Source organism: Canis aureus, chromosome 7 (genome assembly GCF_053574225.1).
Source record: "Canis aureus isolate CA01 chromosome 7, VMU_Caureus_v.1.0, whole genome shotgun sequence".
Classification (NCBI taxonomy): Eukaryota; Metazoa; Chordata; class Mammalia; order Carnivora; family Canidae; genus Canis; species Canis aureus.
Genome location: NC_135617.1, coordinates 52,607,160 through 52,625,007, shown reverse-complemented (window position 1 = coordinate 52,625,007; position 17,848 = coordinate 52,607,160). Strand labels below are relative to the sequence as shown.

At 38.8% G+C, this 17,848-nt stretch overlaps 1 protein-coding gene across 12 annotated transcripts in view; it reads left to right on the top strand.

Moving 5' to 3' along the window:
• The first annotated feature begins 921 nt into the window (after window positions 1–921).
• Window positions 922–17,848, top strand: part of PAQR8 (progestin and adipoQ receptor family member 8) — a 95,366-nt gene continuing 78,439 nt past the window's right edge. For 4 of the 12 annotated variants that reach the window (XM_077903684.1, XM_077903679.1, XM_077903683.1 and 1 more), the window contains exons 1-2: window positions 940–1,537; window positions 12,833–12,946. The gene's annotated coding sequence lies outside the window, so the exon portion shown is untranslated. Of the gene's footprint in view, window positions 1,538–4,354; window positions 4,498–12,832; window positions 12,947–14,567; window positions 15,480–17,848 lie in introns of those variants that run through there. The other 8 variants (XM_077903681.1, XM_077903680.1, XR_013383360.1 and 5 more) reach the window with 6 other exon arrangements.

Sequence of the window (17,848 nt, the reverse complement as noted above, 5' to 3'; positions counted from 1 at the left end):
CTGCCTAACCAACTGAGCTACCCAGGCTCCCCTCCTTGGACTAATTTAAAAGGCCAGATCCCATATCAGCTAAAGATGGCTGAAACTGCATCTCAGAGCTTATTTCTAAGCAAGTCTAATAAATACAATGTAGTAAGGGATCCCTGGGTGGCTCAGTGGTTTAGCGCCTGCCTTGGGCTCAGGGTGTGATCCTGGAGTCCCGGGATTGAGTTCTGCACTGGGCTCCCTGCAGAGAGCCTGCTTCTCCCTCTGCCTGTGTCTCTGCCTCTCTCTCTCTCCCTGTCTCTCATGAATAAACAAAACAAAAAAAAAATATATATATATATATAAAGTAGTAAACATTATGAATTCAGCAATGCATTCCACAAATATTTATTGAGCCTTATTATGTGCTAGGAATTCCAACAGGCACAAAGGATTACATTGCACCTTGGTTATTAGATCAGCAGCTTAGAGAAAGAAAATGCAGTGACTACTCATCCCTTTCTAGGTGGCTAGGTTTGTAAATGGAAAGTCTGTGCTTGCTATTGGTGGCTGATTCTTGACTTGGGCAGGACTGAATATTATGGCACTTGGGGTTTTATGACTTAGATGAATCCTTCCATGTAGTAATTAAACATATCTCCTATCTGAATGGGAACGAGTTTATTAGTTACGGTCACAACCTTGGGGCTCACTGTAATCTCATTTTAATAGTATATTCTCTGTCCACCTGTCAGAAAACTGCTCTCTTACTAAACTTTCTGGCATCTTCCACTTGGAAATAACAGCTTAGCCAACCCCCATTGATCAAGAGGAAATGTGAGTTTCTATTCTGCGTTTTCTGCCTATTTCCTTTGATGTAAGACATCTTCACTATCAGTCTTTAGTAATACCTCCTCCTAACATGTTAAAAACTGAGTGCCTAGTGCTTCCTCCTTTGTTATCATTAACTTAACTTACCACCTTAGATGTCAGGTCTTTTCACAAATCATTTAAAGTTCTCCTTAGCAGTCATAGACTGGTCCCATTGAACCCCACGAGGAGAGATGGAGGCAAGAGGAGTTTCCAGCTGATTTTCTCAGCATCCCATTGCCTACCTTTGAGCAAGTCCTTCTGTTCCTAATTAGTTGCTATCAACTGGTTGGTGGGAAGTGGAAAGGAAGAAAAATGAATGCTCCCAATGCCCCCTCCCCCAGCAACACATAACTTTTAAGAAAAAAAAAAAAGGACAGTACATGGATGAGGACAGTCTAAAAATTTTATTTTTCCATTCTGGTTTGAAGCTTTTATCACAGAAGCTGCCCCCAGATCACCTTTACTGACTGCTCTACTCTGTCCCTTCTCCCAAGGTTTGCTCTACCTCTCCGCCAGCACCGCCCACGTTACCGCTTCCGGGCCGTCCCTACAGGAAAAGGGGGTTTTGTTAAATTCGAAAACCTGCACCAGGTCCTTGCAGCGCAGATGCAGTGAACCGAGGACTGACCTGACTCGCTGGTTCACCTCTGAGCCGGGCTCTGTTCACCCAACCTGAACGTCGGCTTCTGAGCGGAGACAGGTAAGAACCTGCGGACCCCAGCCCCGGCGGGGGGCACCGGCAGCGTTGGGCCAGCGAGCCCCCTGCCCTAGCACGAGCTCCCCTGCAGCGCTGCTCGGGGACAGCCCGGCGGACCTACGCGCAGCCCGAACCCAGGCAGGGCGCGCGCCTCTCACCACTGCCCGGACCCCAAGGCCTCCCGCCTGCGCTCGCCCTCCGCCCGCCCACCGCCCCTCCTCCCTGGCTCTTCTAGGCCCCTCTCGCCTCCTTGCTTCCTCCAAGCCACGTCTACTTGCTTTAAAAAAAAAAAAAAATATATATATATATATATACACACACACACACACATATATAATTTATATATTATATAGATATATATTTATATATAATTCTATATTATATAGATATACAAATTATTAATATATATCATATAGATATATGAATATATATACATATGTCCAATTTGCGGAAAAGTTTTAAAAATAGCTGGAGGGACTCCTATCTGGATTTCCTGAAAATCCTCAATTGTCTTCTTTTGCCGGATTGGCCATGCTCTAACCTCTGTGGGAAAACAGTTCTCTCACTCCCCAGGCAGAAGAAAGGATCTCTCCCAGCCAGCTATCTAGGGGTCTGCCCTTACAGGGACGGAAAACTGACTTTGAAGTTAAAAGAGTGTGAAACGCAAAAGAAGAGATAACAGGTGACTGCGGGCTCTTATTCTTATCAGATACCTGGGCCTTGCTGCTATTAACACTTGAAGTGAGTGAATTTATCAGACTTATGCCAAGCACACTCTTAGCTGAAAACAGATCCTTGCAACAAAGGAGAGTTGGTAAGCAGAGACAGGTCCACCATGTGAGTGACACCTGGAAGGGACCACCTGAATTGGATTCTGCAGTTTGGGGACTTGGCTCTCAAAATGAAAAAGATAGGCAAAAGTGAGAGGAGAGTGGAAGAAATTTTAAAACCCTTAAAATAAAAATAAAACCTAGACGTTCTGGCTTCCCACTTCCTCTCTTTGCAGTAAAGACTCTCCCCAGTAATTCCAAAACAACGTTCACAGAAACTTGGTTCTTTGGTGCAAGAAGCTGGCCACTAGAGGATTTTGACTGATAGATAAATAAATGCTTAAATTCAACCTGTAACTACAAGGTTACTCTGCCTCTGTCAGCTTGGTTCTAGTCTCCTAGCTTCTACAATTAGCTGTGTGACTTCCAGAGTCCCTTTTCTCCTCTGTAGGGGAGGGCGTAGATCTGACTGGGGAGGCTGTTTGCCCGTGGAACACTGAACACTTTCAGGAGCCAAGCTCATGGCCAGTGGGCTGAATCTTGCTTCTCAGACTTGTTTTTAAGTTAGTTGCTAACAATGAAATACTAGGAGATTTCTTATAAAACTCTGGATTTCATCTAAAAAAAAAAAAAGATTCATACATGCCATCAACACTGGACCTACATTTTGCACAAATCAACAAAAGACAGTTACTAGATACAGTCTTTACCAAGCCAGATTCACACATTCCTACATGTCAGGTGTCCATGGGTATTTGAGACTGGGCCTGTACTCTACCCCCAATCTAACCCCAGGTAGCACTCATTCCCAGAAGGCTGACCCTGATTTCTCTACTTAGTCTCCTCTTGTACTTCCTAGGGCCACACTGGAGCCTTGATCTGCCTCTCGTAAGCATAAGAAAATAATGTTCTAGGAAGCCAAGTTGAAGCCCTCAGTTAATATAAAACCTATGGAACTGACCACAAAAGGAAGTGAGTTTGGCCTAGAAAATTAAACAAATTACTTATCTATATAAATAAAAAGGAGCTGATAAAAGAATCTCGAAAGACATAGGAAAGGACATGGCCATGATTAACATTGGGATCCTGTGCTACTTTTTTCCCTAAGTGCCATAACTTAGAATAGTTTATTGAAAATAAAAATAGCTCTATTTATTGAATGCTTACTGTACACAAGGCAACCTGATAATGCTAGAACTGTTTTTATCTTCATTTTGTGAATGAGGAAGCTGAGGCTTACAGAGGTCAAGTTATTTCCACAGGTCACAAATCTAGTGAGCTGATGGAGGTGGGATTTGAGCCCAGGATTTGAATTAAGAGTGGGAACCCTAGTGTCTTGAAACACTTTGAGTTTAGGGAACTGAGTCAGCCTTTTTGTAGCTCTCCAGATGGATAGAGATGCTCAAAAACTATTGAGTGACAGAAATAAAGAAGAAAAGAATGATAGAAAAAAAGAAGAGAAAGAATGATAGAAAGAAATGAAAAAAATGAATAGCCAAAATTTATATTTTTCATGGAAACAATAACATTTAAAATTATTTATTAAGTTGAAAAGAATAGGTTTTTAACTTGTTATGACTCCATTTGTCTATCCCCCAGTATATACATTTGTAACTTGTTCATCAGAATGAACAAAATGACTTGTCTAAATAAAAACATAGCAGTATTTTACCTTATCACAGAGGGGAGAAAGGTTTATCTAGAATAATTTCTTCTCACTGAAAACTCACTGGCACCTAATAATTATTTCCTTTCTTTTTTTTTTTTTTTTTTTTTATGTTCACAACTTGCCCTTCAAGAACTTTGCCCAGGACTGGCATCTATAGTTTGCAGAATCCACTTTCTTCCCCTTTTCACAAATTGGAACAGTGTGTACCCATCCAGCCTTCTGGCACCCCTCCCTGGCTCCACAGTCCCTGAACAACTGCCAACAGTCTTTTCATGTATAAATTCTGTTGGTACCCCAAATGGAATTTGTTCAACCTTGGAGACATAAGCTCATTCGAAGCTGGGCGTTCTCTTACAATATCCCACTCATTTTGTGCTCCAGTGTCTTCCTACTGATTCTTGTCTGACGAACATTCAACTTCACGAAAGTTGGATCAGGAAAGCTGGTGTTTTGAGGTGGAAGCCAGGAAGTCCTGGATGCAAATCCAGATTCTGTTACTCTCCAGCAGTATAATCTTGGGCTAAGTAAGTGATTCAATTCTTTGAGCTTCAGTTTGTACCTCTGTAAAATAGGAATAATAATAGCTATTATTATTAGGTTGTCAGACCATAAGGAAGATTGAAAGAGATATTTGGAAGAGTGCTGAGACAAATGGATTGATAGTTACAGCAAAGTAGGTGAGATGAATAGATTTGCTTCTTCACAGGTAAACGGATTTATGAGACTTCAGAGTTGGAAGGTACTAGAGAAGCTGCCCAGTCCTGCCTCCCATTCACTAGAACTGGTACTCGTGAACAGTGCATTTCAGCACTCAACAGTTTCTCTCTGTCACGCATTACCACCACATCTTCTGCTCTTGATGCACACTCCTGTGCATTCCATGCTCCATCAAAAGTTTCAAAGGGCCTTTTTTCTGTGTCAGGCACTTTAACCCCTCAATCTCCTAATTTTTACCACAACCCTATATTGTATGCATTTTTATCTTCACTTTACAGCTGTGGAAACTGAGATGTTAAGTAATTGGTCCAAGGCTACGTAGTTAATAAATGGGATTTAGCCAGTACTGTGTGAATCTGAAGTCCCTATTCTTTTCTTCATTATTACACTGCCTTTTAAAAAAAGAACTGTGCTTATTTTTCTCAAGTCTCAGCTCATCCCCTTGCTCCTCTTTTAGGTGTACCCTTCCACTGTGGACTAAATTATATTGCTCAAAATTCACATATTGAAGCCTTAACCCCCTCCCCAGTGGTTTTATATGGGAGATACTCAGGTTTAGATGAGGTCATGAGAGTGGAGTGCTCATGATAGGATCAGTGCCCTTATTTGAAGACGCCCCAGAGAGCTTGCTCTCCACCCCCTCCTTGCCCACAAAGAGGAGGTTATTCGAGCACACCGCTTAGAATCAAAAGGAGAGGCCTCAGAATCACACCTACTTTGCAGGCACCTTCATCCTGACTTCTATTCTAACCTCCAGAACTGTGAGAGATAAATGTCTGTTGTGTAAGCCACCCGGTCAATGGTGTTATGTTCTGGCAGTCTGAACAAAGACGCTGTCTTTGTATCTATGCCTTCTCTTTCCCAGTTGGTCTTTTCCAAATCTGACCTCAATGAGCTTGGATTTCAACCTGCACAATGTCTGTAGCTCTCAGCTTCCTGCCATCCACATTGTTCATTGTATCCTCGGTATCAGATTTTTGACAGCTCTCTCACCTTCTAGAGATATCTTTCTGTTCAGTGTCTCTGGCCAGGTAATCAGACCTAAGTTTTTTTTTCCTGGATGGTTTGATATTTGCCTTCATAAAATCTGACTGTCTGTCCTTGGATACTCCAAAATTTTTAAAAAGATATGGTTACTTCTTACCAAGACTCCTAGTGCTTTCAATTGACTCACTAGCATCTGCTTTGGGATCCAAGTGCCCTCTTACTTCCTGTTTCCTGGGAGTAGTAGTATTGGCCAGGCAAATCAGCAGGTTACCAGAAGCCGCATGTGAGACCTCCTGCTCTGCTGACATCTCCTTTCCCTCATCTTTCCCATCTCAAAATCCCTGTGCATTTGTTCTTATAACCAGTTCAACCCTTGATTGCAGGCTGTACCTCTTATGCAAAATGCTCAGGACCTACAGTTCTTTTTAGGGTCTAAAAAAATGTTTGAGATCTCTGAAAGTAAATCAACTTTAAAAAAACCTTGCATAATCAAAATTAATATGTGTGTCTTTAAATGTCCACAAATTTATCATCATGAAAAACAACTTGACTCAACTCTACTTTTAGGTGGTAACATATAAACAATGTTTGATGTAAACTATGGGTCCATTTGAACACGTTTGGAATAATGTGGGGATAGTAGGGCCTCTGAGAATGAGAGTGCCTGGAACCTACCCCAGTCTTAAAACAAAGACTTAACAAAGTCTTAAAACAAAGACTTAAAACTATGAACAAAACAGACCTAGTTTCTACACTTAAAGTCTTAAAAAAGTCTTAAAAAACTCTACTTGATTATGCATTATTTTAAACTTATTCTAATTCCCTAAGTAAACTCTTGATATCTTAGTAAGAATGTAAATAAGTAAAGTAGTCAAATCTATCAATGTATTGGTGTATCTACTATATGTTAAATACTGTGCCTGGTACTCAGGGTAGCAATGAAGGGTAATATATGAAAGACAAAATGGGGTCTCTGAGCTTAAGGAGTTCAAGGTCTAGATAGCAAGAAAGGGCTTCATCTTTCCCAACTTTCCTTTGCCTCCCCTGGCTTCTTTCACTTCCTCAAATTCACTGAGCTCCTTCCTACCTCAGGGCCTTTGCAGATAACTGCCACCCTTCTTGCTGCCTAATCCATCCTTCAGGATCTGTTTAAATGTCACTTCCTTGGAGACCCTCCCTGACCACACACTGTCCCCACCCTCTACCCCATCTAATTTAGGCCCCTCTGTTATTCATAATTTTCTAATTTTTCTTTTTTTTTTTTGCCTTTGCAGCTCTTATCACTTGAATTATTTGCATTCATTTATTTATTTACTTACAGTCTATCTTGCCTCATTCATTTATAAGTTCTAAGAGGGTAGAAACTAGGTCTGTTTTGTTCACAGCTATACATCCAGTGTCAATTACACTGTCAGACAATAGTGTTTATGAAATATTTGCTTAATAACTGAAAGAGCACACACTCCTAAAGTAAATAAATAGCAATGTGAAAGTGTCTAGAACTGAAAGGAAATCACAATACTTTGTATGATATAGCAATGGTGGATACATGTCATTATACATTTGTACAACCCACGGAATGTACAACACCCAGGAGTGAACCCTAATGTAAATTATGTACTTTGGGTGATATGATGTGTCAACATAGGTTCTTCAGTTGTCACAAATGTACCACCTGGTGGGGGATGTTGATAATGAGGGTGGTTATGCATATGTGAAGATATATGGGAAATACCTGTACCTTCTGCTCAGGTGTGCTATGAACCTAAAATTGTTCTCCAAAAAATAAAGTCTTCCCCAAAAAAAGGGAAATTGGAAATAAGACATGGACCTATAAGGAAACAATTGAGTAGAGAGAGGTGGAATAGACAGGATTTGATTACATGGAGAAGGGGACTGAGCATTGAATAGGGAGAGCAGCATGAAGAGGAGCCTGGTTGTAAAGATAGGTTTACTGGTCTCAGAACAGTTGAAACGCTAGCTTGACTGCCTGATTCCCACTTGAAAATGGTTCAAGACTGAATTAGACAGTGGGTTCAGACCATACTGTGGAGGGGCTTGAAAGTTGTTCTAAGAGTCATACGGAGTCATTGGCAGTAGCAGTGAGACATGATGGAAGTAGTAGAGATCAACTGTAGGGTAGATGGTAAACTCAGCAAAGAACAAAGACAGGGTTCAGGAAGCTGGACCAGCAGACCCTTGCAGTTATCCATGGTTGAGATTCTAAAGGCTCTTTGAAAGCAGGAATCCTATTTTTTATTCTTTTATATTCATCACTATGCCTTATTAAATTCTAAGTATTCAAGTTTGAACCACAGATAAGAAAATGGAGATAATCTGACATGGATACACTATTTAATCTTTAAATTAGAAGGAAAAAAACTGTGAAAACACAAGCATACATTTCCTTCAAAACTTCAAGTTGAACCATGAGTTTATTTTGTTCTATTTTTTATCATTGAGTATCTGAGGTAATTAGAGCGTGAGTTTGCATTTTTTTCCTCTCTAAATCAAGAAATAATTATTCAGACTCCATGCATATATGGAGAATAGGAGCACAGAGGGAGAGTATCAGGACTATATTTTGTGTTTCTTGCCCAGATAACACTGTCATTTGCCTCATGCTCTCTGATACAGCATCATTTGCCTACTGAGCACTAATCACTAGTCTATAGAGGTTCTGAATGACACTGGGTTTACCCCTAGCCTCTCCAAGTATTGCCTCATCCTGTCTAGTTCCTTAAAAGTTTCTCTTTGAAATAGAACTCCAACAAGGTGAGAAAAATGCTTACATAAAACTAGTTTGAAAATGACCTCAAGTTAAAAGAGAATGTGAAATATAAATGTCTGTGCATTGTTAAAAATAACAATATCTGTATTTTTTGACATGGAAGAACCCTTGTCACAGAGACCCACATGTCCATGCTATCCTTCATCCATATCGTACATCTCTCAGGGATCAGCTGGTCACTTGGCCCCTTGGAACAAAGACTCCATTTCCTCCCATCTCTTCCAGCTGGCTGTGCACATATGTCTAAGTCCATTATATGCCTATTGTAATATCTTTAATGATGGTATCTTATATTTTATATCATCTTTCTTCCTAGAAGATCAAAGTTTTCTTATACATTTTCTAAAATAATATCTTTCATTAATTAAAATTTTAATATCCATAGAGTTCAAGATATTATAATATTTTTATTACCAAAGGATGTTAAAGCTGTTTTTTTTAAAGAAAATAACTTTCCAACTCACCCACGGACATTTTTTCTTTTCTTTTCTTTTCTTTTTTTAAAGATTTGTTTATTAGAGAGAGAGAGGGAATGTGCATTTGTACTCACACATGTGCACAGGGAAGGGTCAGAGGGAGAGGGAAAGAATCTCAAGCTAACTCCATGCTAAGCATGGAGCCTGCTGCAGGGCTCAAGCTCACAACCCTGAGATCATGACCTAAACTAAAACCAAGAGTTGGACGCTCAACCAACTGAAACACCCATGCACCCAGACATTTTCTTCTTATTTTAATACATGTAAATTTCTTTGAAAGAAAAAAAAATGAAAATAAATAAACAAAAATAAAAAAATAAAAAAAAAGAAAGAAAGAAATGGAGAAAGAAGCAAGCAGTCTAATTTCATTTTTAAATATGAGATAGGGATCCCTGGGTGGCGTAGCGGTTTGGCGCCTGCCTTTGGCCCAGGGTGCAATCCTGGAGACCCGGGATCGAGTCCCACGTCGGGCTCCCGGTGCATGGAGCCTGCTTCTCCCTCTGCCTGTGTCTCTGCCTCTCTCTCTCTCTCTCTCTCTCTGTGACTATCATAAATAAATAAAAATTTTAAAAAAAAAATTTTAAATAAATAAATAAATATGAGATAATTTTCCTGGTAATTATTTGCAAGAGAGATATTTAGATTACTTATTTAACATTTAAATCTAATTTAGGGAGATCCCTGGGTGGCGCAGCGGTTTGGCGCCTGCCTTTGGCCCAGGGCGCGATCCTGGAGACCCGGGATCGAATCCCACTTCAGGCTCCCGGTGCATGGAGCCTGCTTCTCCCTCTGCCTGTGTCTCTGCCTCTCTCTCTCTCTCTCTCTCTCTCTGTGACTATCATAAATAAATAAAAATTAAAAAAAAATACAATTTAAAAAAAAATCTAATTTAGGGCTAATAATGTGTAATTTATACTACTCACATTTTGCATGAGATAACTGATGTGTGAGAAGTATATATCAGTCAGGGCTCTCTATAGTGAACAAAAATGTAGCCAATTCTGGCTATTTTATTTTTTTATTATTTTTTAAAGATTTTATTTATTTATTCATGAGAGATACAGAGAGAGAGAGGCAGACATATAGGTAGGCAGAGGGAGAAGCAGGCTTCCTGCAGGTAACCCGATATGAGCTCAATCCCAGGACTCCAGGATCATGCCCTGAACTGAAGGCAGACATTCAACCACTGAGCCATCCAGGCATCCCAAATTCTGGCTATTTTAAATACAAAATAAATTTATTTTTTTATTTTAATTTTAATTTTTTATTTTTTATTTGAGTGTAGTTCACACACATTGTTGCATTAGGTTCAGGCATACAACATAGTGATTCAATATCTCTATCCATTACACTATGTTCACTACAAGTGTAGCTACCATCTGTCACCATACAACACTATTACAATATCATTGACTATATCCCTATGCTGTGCCTTTCATTCCATAACTGGAAGCCTGTATCTCCCACTCGCCTTCACCCCCACTCGCCTTCACCCACTTTGCCCATCCCACCACAACCCTCCTCTAAATTGATTTATTTTTTAAGATTTTATTTATTTGAGAGAGAGAGCATGAGCAGGGGTGGGGGTAGAAGGAGAGGGAGAAGCAGACTCCCTGCTGAGCAGGGAGCCTGATGTGGAGCTCAATGTGAGTCTTGATCTCAGGACCCTAAGATCATAACATGAGCCGAAGACAGATTCTTAACCAACTGAGCCACCCAGATACCCCTGGGTTTATTTTTAAAGTATTGGGAAGGTCATAGAATATTTCAGGGTGTGAAAACTGGATTTGGAGGCCACATTGCAGAACTGACATTCCTGATGAAGTTCAGATTCAGTTGCCTTCCAAGTGAAACCAGCTAGTGAAAATGTCCTGGCTGAGCAAGGGCACAATTGGGTGACCTTGGCATGATTTTGAGGGATAAAGGCATACTTAACTATAAAAATGAGATATTATGGCCTTACAGGTTAAATTAAGTTTACATGATACAGATGATAACTGCTATTCCTAACTCAACTTAAGCACGAAAACATCCACCGTCTCATAAATCTTAAAAAATTGAGTCCACAGGACATTGTAAATAATGCATATATTCTATCTGTTGTTTTACAAGTACAGATTAACATGCTCAATATTAAAGTCACCTGATTTATTTGTACATATTTAAGGCTCAAAAATTGCCCCCCCCCCCCAAACTCTCAGTTACTGAAGCTGCCATTAGGAACTTAAGAGGGGTTAAAATGGATTATTGGTAACAGTTCACGCATAAGGCGAGGAGCCAGTGCTAGCAGTCTAATTAAGCAGTTTGCGATACAAACAGCTCATGAATTCTTCCTCTGACCAAAGCAGAAAGCACTTTTGTCCCCTCTGCAGATAGTTGTTATAAGTCAGCAAGATACCTTCACTTTGACTTGTTTCAGGGTTAGAGAGACAGGGTGAGAAACAGACATAGTCTTTGGTATACCCACCAGAAACATCAACCCTAACCAGAAGTGTGCTTTGACTTTTATTTGCTGCTTGTGAAAGAGGAGATGCCCACTAATGTTCCCCCACTACATGATCTTACTACCTTTTTTCTTTCCTTTTTTTTTTTTTTGCTTAAAAAATAAATATTTGTTATCTCAAAGTGTCTTTGAGTCAGGAACTCAGTAGAAGCTTAGCTGGATGGTTCTGGTTTAAAGTCTCATGTGGGGTTGCTGTCAAGCTAATCGCTAGAGCTGTTGCCATCAGAAGACTTGAGTTGGGCTGGAAGATCTGCTCTCAAAGTGGCCTGCTCATCTGGATGGCAAATGGGTCCTAGCTATTAGGCAAGAGGCGTCAGCTTTTTACCACGTGGGCCTCTTTATAATGCTTTTTTTTTAAATTGAGGTATAGTTGACATATATAAAACATTCTTTAGTTTCAGGTATACAACATAATTATGCAATATTTGTATACACTGCCAAACCATCACCACAGTAAGTCTGGTTAACACCCATCACCACACATAGTCACTAATTTTTTTTTTTCTTGTGATGAGAACTTACAATAATACAACTTGCTAGCACTTAATGAGCAACAATATGTGCCTGGGATTGTGCCAAGCACTTGGATGCTTGATCCCCATGAGAATTCTGTGTAGAAGGCACTGCCAGGTCTCCATTTCACACGTGAGGAAGCTGAAGATCTGAAACTTTATGCAACTTCTTCAAGGACAAGCACATAATAGTGAGAGGTAGCCTGGCCTAGAATCCAGTCTGTGATGGCAAAGCCAGGGTGCCCAGTTCCCATGTTATACCTTGTGACCTTCTGATGGTATCCTGGCCTTTCTTTCCTTCTTAGCATTCTTCTTAATATCTCTCAACATCCTCCACTCCCCTTCACATCTCTCTCTTACCTGCCACTTACTTAGTTCCATGGAAGTGCCCTGGAAGCGTAATTATTAGAATGATTACTGGTTAGCTTCTATGTTCTAACTGGAACCTCGCAGAATCAGCCACAGAATAGTGAAATTATCAAACTACAGAGAGAGAACTTTATGCATCTTCTGCTCCATCCACTCTGAATTTGTGTCATATATCATTAGTAGAGTTGCATAGCATAGTATTACCTCTACAGGCTCAGTACCAGAGCTATTCCCTCCACCACACCAAAGGAAGACACAACCAGGCTGGAAACTTCACCGACCCCAAGCCATACGGGAAATCCATTTCCTTGCTTATCTGGCAGAGTGCTCCTCTCTGGCCTCAACTTGGGTTTATACTTCCCGCTGGGCCCTTAGTCCCTATGTGCATTGCTCCAGCTCTGGGTTCTGCCTGATAAAGGGTTTTTCTTCTGAAGCTCCTAAGATACCCCACCCAAGCTCAGGTGATTCTGCACTAACTCTGCCTTTTCCTATTTTCTCCTTCAGGAGCAGGAGAGTCTTCAACACTCCAAGGAAGTCCACCCTCTTCCTTGACCCTTTTTGGGGATCCACCAGTCCTTGTTCAGGCTGATTCTAGCTGGCAAAAAAGCAAAACGTAAGGTAAGAGAATAAGGAAAGGGCCTCAACTGAGCCTCCTCATTCTAAAGGTATGCAAGCCACCCAAGTGAACACCATCCTCCCCTGGAACTTTTTCAAAATAATTTCACTGAGGCATTTTGCACGTTAAGAGTACAGTCTAGTGATTTTTAAAGTAAATGTATCAAATAGTGCAACCATCAACATAAATCCACTTTGGAACATTTTTATCACCCCAATAAGATTCTTCATGTCCGTTTGCTGTTAATTCCCTGCTCTCCACACTGGGGAACCACATACCTAATTTTTGTCCCTATAGCTTGGTTTTTTACAGATGTTTCATATAAATGGAATCATATACCATGTGGTTGCTTGTGTCTGGCTTCTTTACTGAGCATAAGGTTTTTGAGATTCATCTGTAATTTGATCCTTTCTAATGCTGAGTAGTTTTGCATTGTATAGCTATATATAACATGGTTTATCCATTCACAAACTTTGATGAACATTTAGATAGTTTGCAATTTGGAGCTATTATGAATAATGCTACTATAAATTGATTGTTATATTCAAATAGTTTTTAAACTTTAATTATCATTTAAAAAACAGTGCAATGTATAATCTTGTAATCTTGTATAATAAGTACAGTATATAAGTACAGTATGTCTGTAGAGTAAATTCCTGGGAGTAGAATTTCGGAGTCAAAAATATACATTTTTATAATTTGGATCAGTATTGCCAATGTTCCTTCAATGGGGTGGCAATGCATGCATATTTCCTCGTACGTTCATTGGCTTTTGGAATGGTACAGGTGTAAGGTAGTATCTCTGAAATTTGAATTGTATTTCTTTTTATGAGTGAAGTTGAGTATACTTTTATATATCTAAAAGCCAATTTCATTGCTTTTGTGAATTCTCTGTTCCTACAATTTTTCCCATTTTTCTTTTGTACTTTGGGTCTTTTCTGTATTGCTTCATAGGACAATTAATCCTTTGTTCTGATAGAAGTTGCAAATATTCTTTTCACTTTGGTGGGTTTTGACAAACAATTTTATTTATTTTTTATCATGGTAAAATATATGTAACATAAAATAGATGATTTTAACCATTTTTAAGTGTACAATTCAGTGGCATCAAGCACAGGTACTATGTTGTATAACCATCAACATTATCCATTTCCAGAACAGAAATCCAAAATAGAAACTCTAAACTCCTTAAATAACAACTTCCCTTTCCTCCCTTCCCACTACCCTCCCACCCCTGGCGCTGGTAACCACTATTTCCAATTTATGTTTCTGTGAATTTAACTACTCGAGGGATCTCATATAAGTGGAATCATGGCACTCATCCTTTTGTGACTGGCTTATTTCATTTAGTATAACATCTTCAAGGTTCATCTATGTTGTAGCATCAGTCAGAATTTCCTTCCTTTTTAAAGCTGAATAATATTCCACTGTATGCATATGTCACATTTTGTTTATCCATTCATCAGAATTTTATTTTAATGTGGAAAAATCCATCTTTTTAATGAGTTCTAATATTTATGCTAATAAGGGGTATACAAATTCTTCTCTAGTTTCTTCTACATTTATAGCTTAGTTTTTAAAATTTTACATTTGAAGCTCTGATTCAGCTGAAATTTATTCTAGTTAAATTTGCAAGGTTTGCATCCAACAAAGAAGAAAGTCATATTGAAGATCAAGTTCTCCAAGAGACAGATTTTGGGACAGAGATTTGAACACAAAAAGTTTGTTGGGAAATACTCTCAGGAATCATACCTGTAAGGAAATGAAGGAAACAGAACTGGGCAGAGGAAGAAGTTGAATTGAGATTCAGTGGCAATAAAGCTTTTATCTGATTCCATGAGCTCTGGATCTGGAATGTCCTTACAGAATTGTCTTAAATTGAGCAAAGAGGTCCAGGCTTTTGTATTCCTGCATCAACCAGTCCTTGGATATTACTGACCCTAAGGTATACTTTAAATGAGGCAGCTGCCTTTGGCTGAGAGCAATTTCTGGGGAGGGGCTCAGCCAGGAGCATCAGTGAACAGCACTACCAGCAGCTGGGGAAATCAGTGCCTTGGCCCTGAACCAGGAATATAGATGGCACACCACAGCATCCATTACACTGCCTTCCTAACGTGAGTAAGTAATGCATCTCTTTGCTAACTTTATTATATACAAAATCCCATATATGCTTGGGTCCATTCCTGGATTTCTCTATTCCATTCCACTGGTTAATTTTTTCATACATCATTAGTATACTGGTTTAAAAATTATAGTTTTATAATATGCTTTAATATATGCAAGAGCTAGTCCCTTCTCATTAACTTCAAAATTTTCCTGGAAAAAAAAATTTCCTGGATATTCTTGCTTGTTTATCTTTCTATATAAACTTTAGATCAGCTTGCTAATTAAATTTGGATGGGTGAGGATGACTGGATTAAATTTATAGATTAATTTAGAGAAAAAAGACATATCTATGATATTGAGCCATCACCCTCTCCAAGAATGTGTTTTAACTTTCCAAATTATCTTTTGTGTTCCTTACTGGTGTTCTAAAATTTTTTTTCTATAGGTATTATGCATCTATTACTGTTTAATTTATATGTGGTGGTTTTATCCTTAATTTTTTAAATAAATGGGGTCTTTCCTGTGTATTTCTGACTAGTCGTTTGTCTGTATGAAGATTAATTATTTCTGTATATTAATTTTGAATGCCACCACCTTACTATATTCTTTTACTGCTCTGGTAATTTTTTAGCTGATATTCTTGGGGTTTTCAGATATGCAGTTTTATAACTTTCAAATAATGACATTTTTGCTTCAGCTTTCAGTCCCTAATCTCTTTATTTTACTTAATAAGCAAAAGTATAAGATATTTTAAAACACTAAAACTCTGAAACACATCATTCACAACAGGAGAAGAAAGCCGTTGTGTATACTTTTACAGCTGTGGTTACCACACTCCTATAATTACATATTGTAGTTATAATCTTGTAAGTGGCTATCTCCATTGTAAATCATGATCTTCCTTAAGGGCAAGGACTGTATTATTCACTTTTATATCCCTGGCACTTAGCTTAGTGCCTCAATAAATGTTGGAAAATTAAGGAAAAATCAATAATCTAATAACCACAAACCAAAAACCAATAATCCTAAACAGGTAAAAATAACTATGATTTCCAAAGTGTCTGTTAATGTCAACTAGCCCTATTTCTCTTAAACTTTTCTAAACCATGGAACATAAAATAATGTTTTTTAGGTCTGAACACCTTCTCTCCTTGGCCTAGTTCTCTGTTCTGCCAACCAAGTGTAGGCCTCAGAAGCCTGGTAACCTCTCTATCACCAAATATCAATTGCTTGAGACAAGTGAGCCATGCTGGTCAGCTCCAGTAACCTGGACAACTTGGAGAATTGAACACTCCACCCTCCAGGTGTAGGGCAGATGTAATGTGAGTAATTCTGGAGAGCATAAACCAGAGACTGAAATCCTTCAGATAAGTTTTATATTTGGATCTATTGTTTTTAAAGATCTTTGCAAAAAAAAAAAAAATCAAAATAGGATCAGGCCTACTACTCTGAGGTCTCTCAGTTTTTTTATTAATCTAAAATATTATCAAAATACCATAAGTAGTAACAGACTCAACTAAAACTGGAGGTTACATGTACTCATTCCAAGTCCAGTGCTCTTTCTAGCAGATTACCATGTTGTTTCTACTTGAATTTAACTCATCAAAAACTCTTTCAGTTCTCTTCTATTTTGGTGATGGTGATGAGTGCCTTCTAGTTTACAAAAATGTTGTCAATATTCCTAGGAACATTAACACACAAAAGGAAATTACAGTAATAATAAACAATAAAATCTCAGCCAGAATTTATAGAATAGATACCCGGTTAATACAATAACGAAGTACTATTTCACATTTATTAAACTACTAACAAATTCTATAGTAATAATTTCTAATGACAGAAGATTGTGTTGAAATGCTCCTTGATGCAGCAGTATAAATGCTATAATTTTTTTGGAAAGCAATTTGGTAACAGATAAAAAGAGACCTAAAAATAGATGTTTACCCCCTGTTACTCCATCATCCTACTACTCAGGATTGATATAAGGAGTTAATTCAGTTGAATAAGATAGTCATCTGAAGGAAGATATTAATTTTATGTAAGATATAGTCTATAATAAAAATATACCTGAATGGCCCACAATAGAAGGATGGTTTTTGAAAATTATGCACATCAATTGAAGGGAATGTTATATCCACATTAAAATCAGATTTATGAAGACTGTGTAATAATATGTGGAAAGAGTGCTTTATGACAGTGTTAATAAACACAAAAGCACATGTACATGAAGATAATCAGGCCCCCTACCCACCCTGCAAAAATTGTATCAACTAGGGCGAAACACAGAAAAAAATAAAATAGATGTATTAGGAACTGATATAATTAAAAATGCCACAATTTGAGTTCCCCAGAAAGCAGAGTCTGAGATGGAGATTTGAATATAAGACATTTCTACCTCTTGACCCTCTTTTTGATCAGCACCTGGGGGGCAACTTAGAGGAAGGTTCATTAACATAGAACTAAAAACTAGTCTTCTCCACTGCACCTGGTCTCGAGGTCCCACCTAGTACTCATTAACTGCATCTTCTACTATCCATGATGAAGTTCACTTACCCTTAGGTAGCAGTTTTTCTGGGTTAGGTGGTTTTCCTAAGTGGCGTCACCCAGACTCTTGTGCATTAGGATCTTGATTTCCTGGTCACCTTGCCCTCCTTGAGTTAAAGCTGCTGCAAGAGAGTACCAAGTGGTTACCAGTATATTGGGGTCAAATATATTATTCCAAGCCTCCCTATATCCTCCAGATATTTAGAGTCAATTTCCCCCATAAGGCAAGTGACTTCTCTCTATGCCTGCTGATT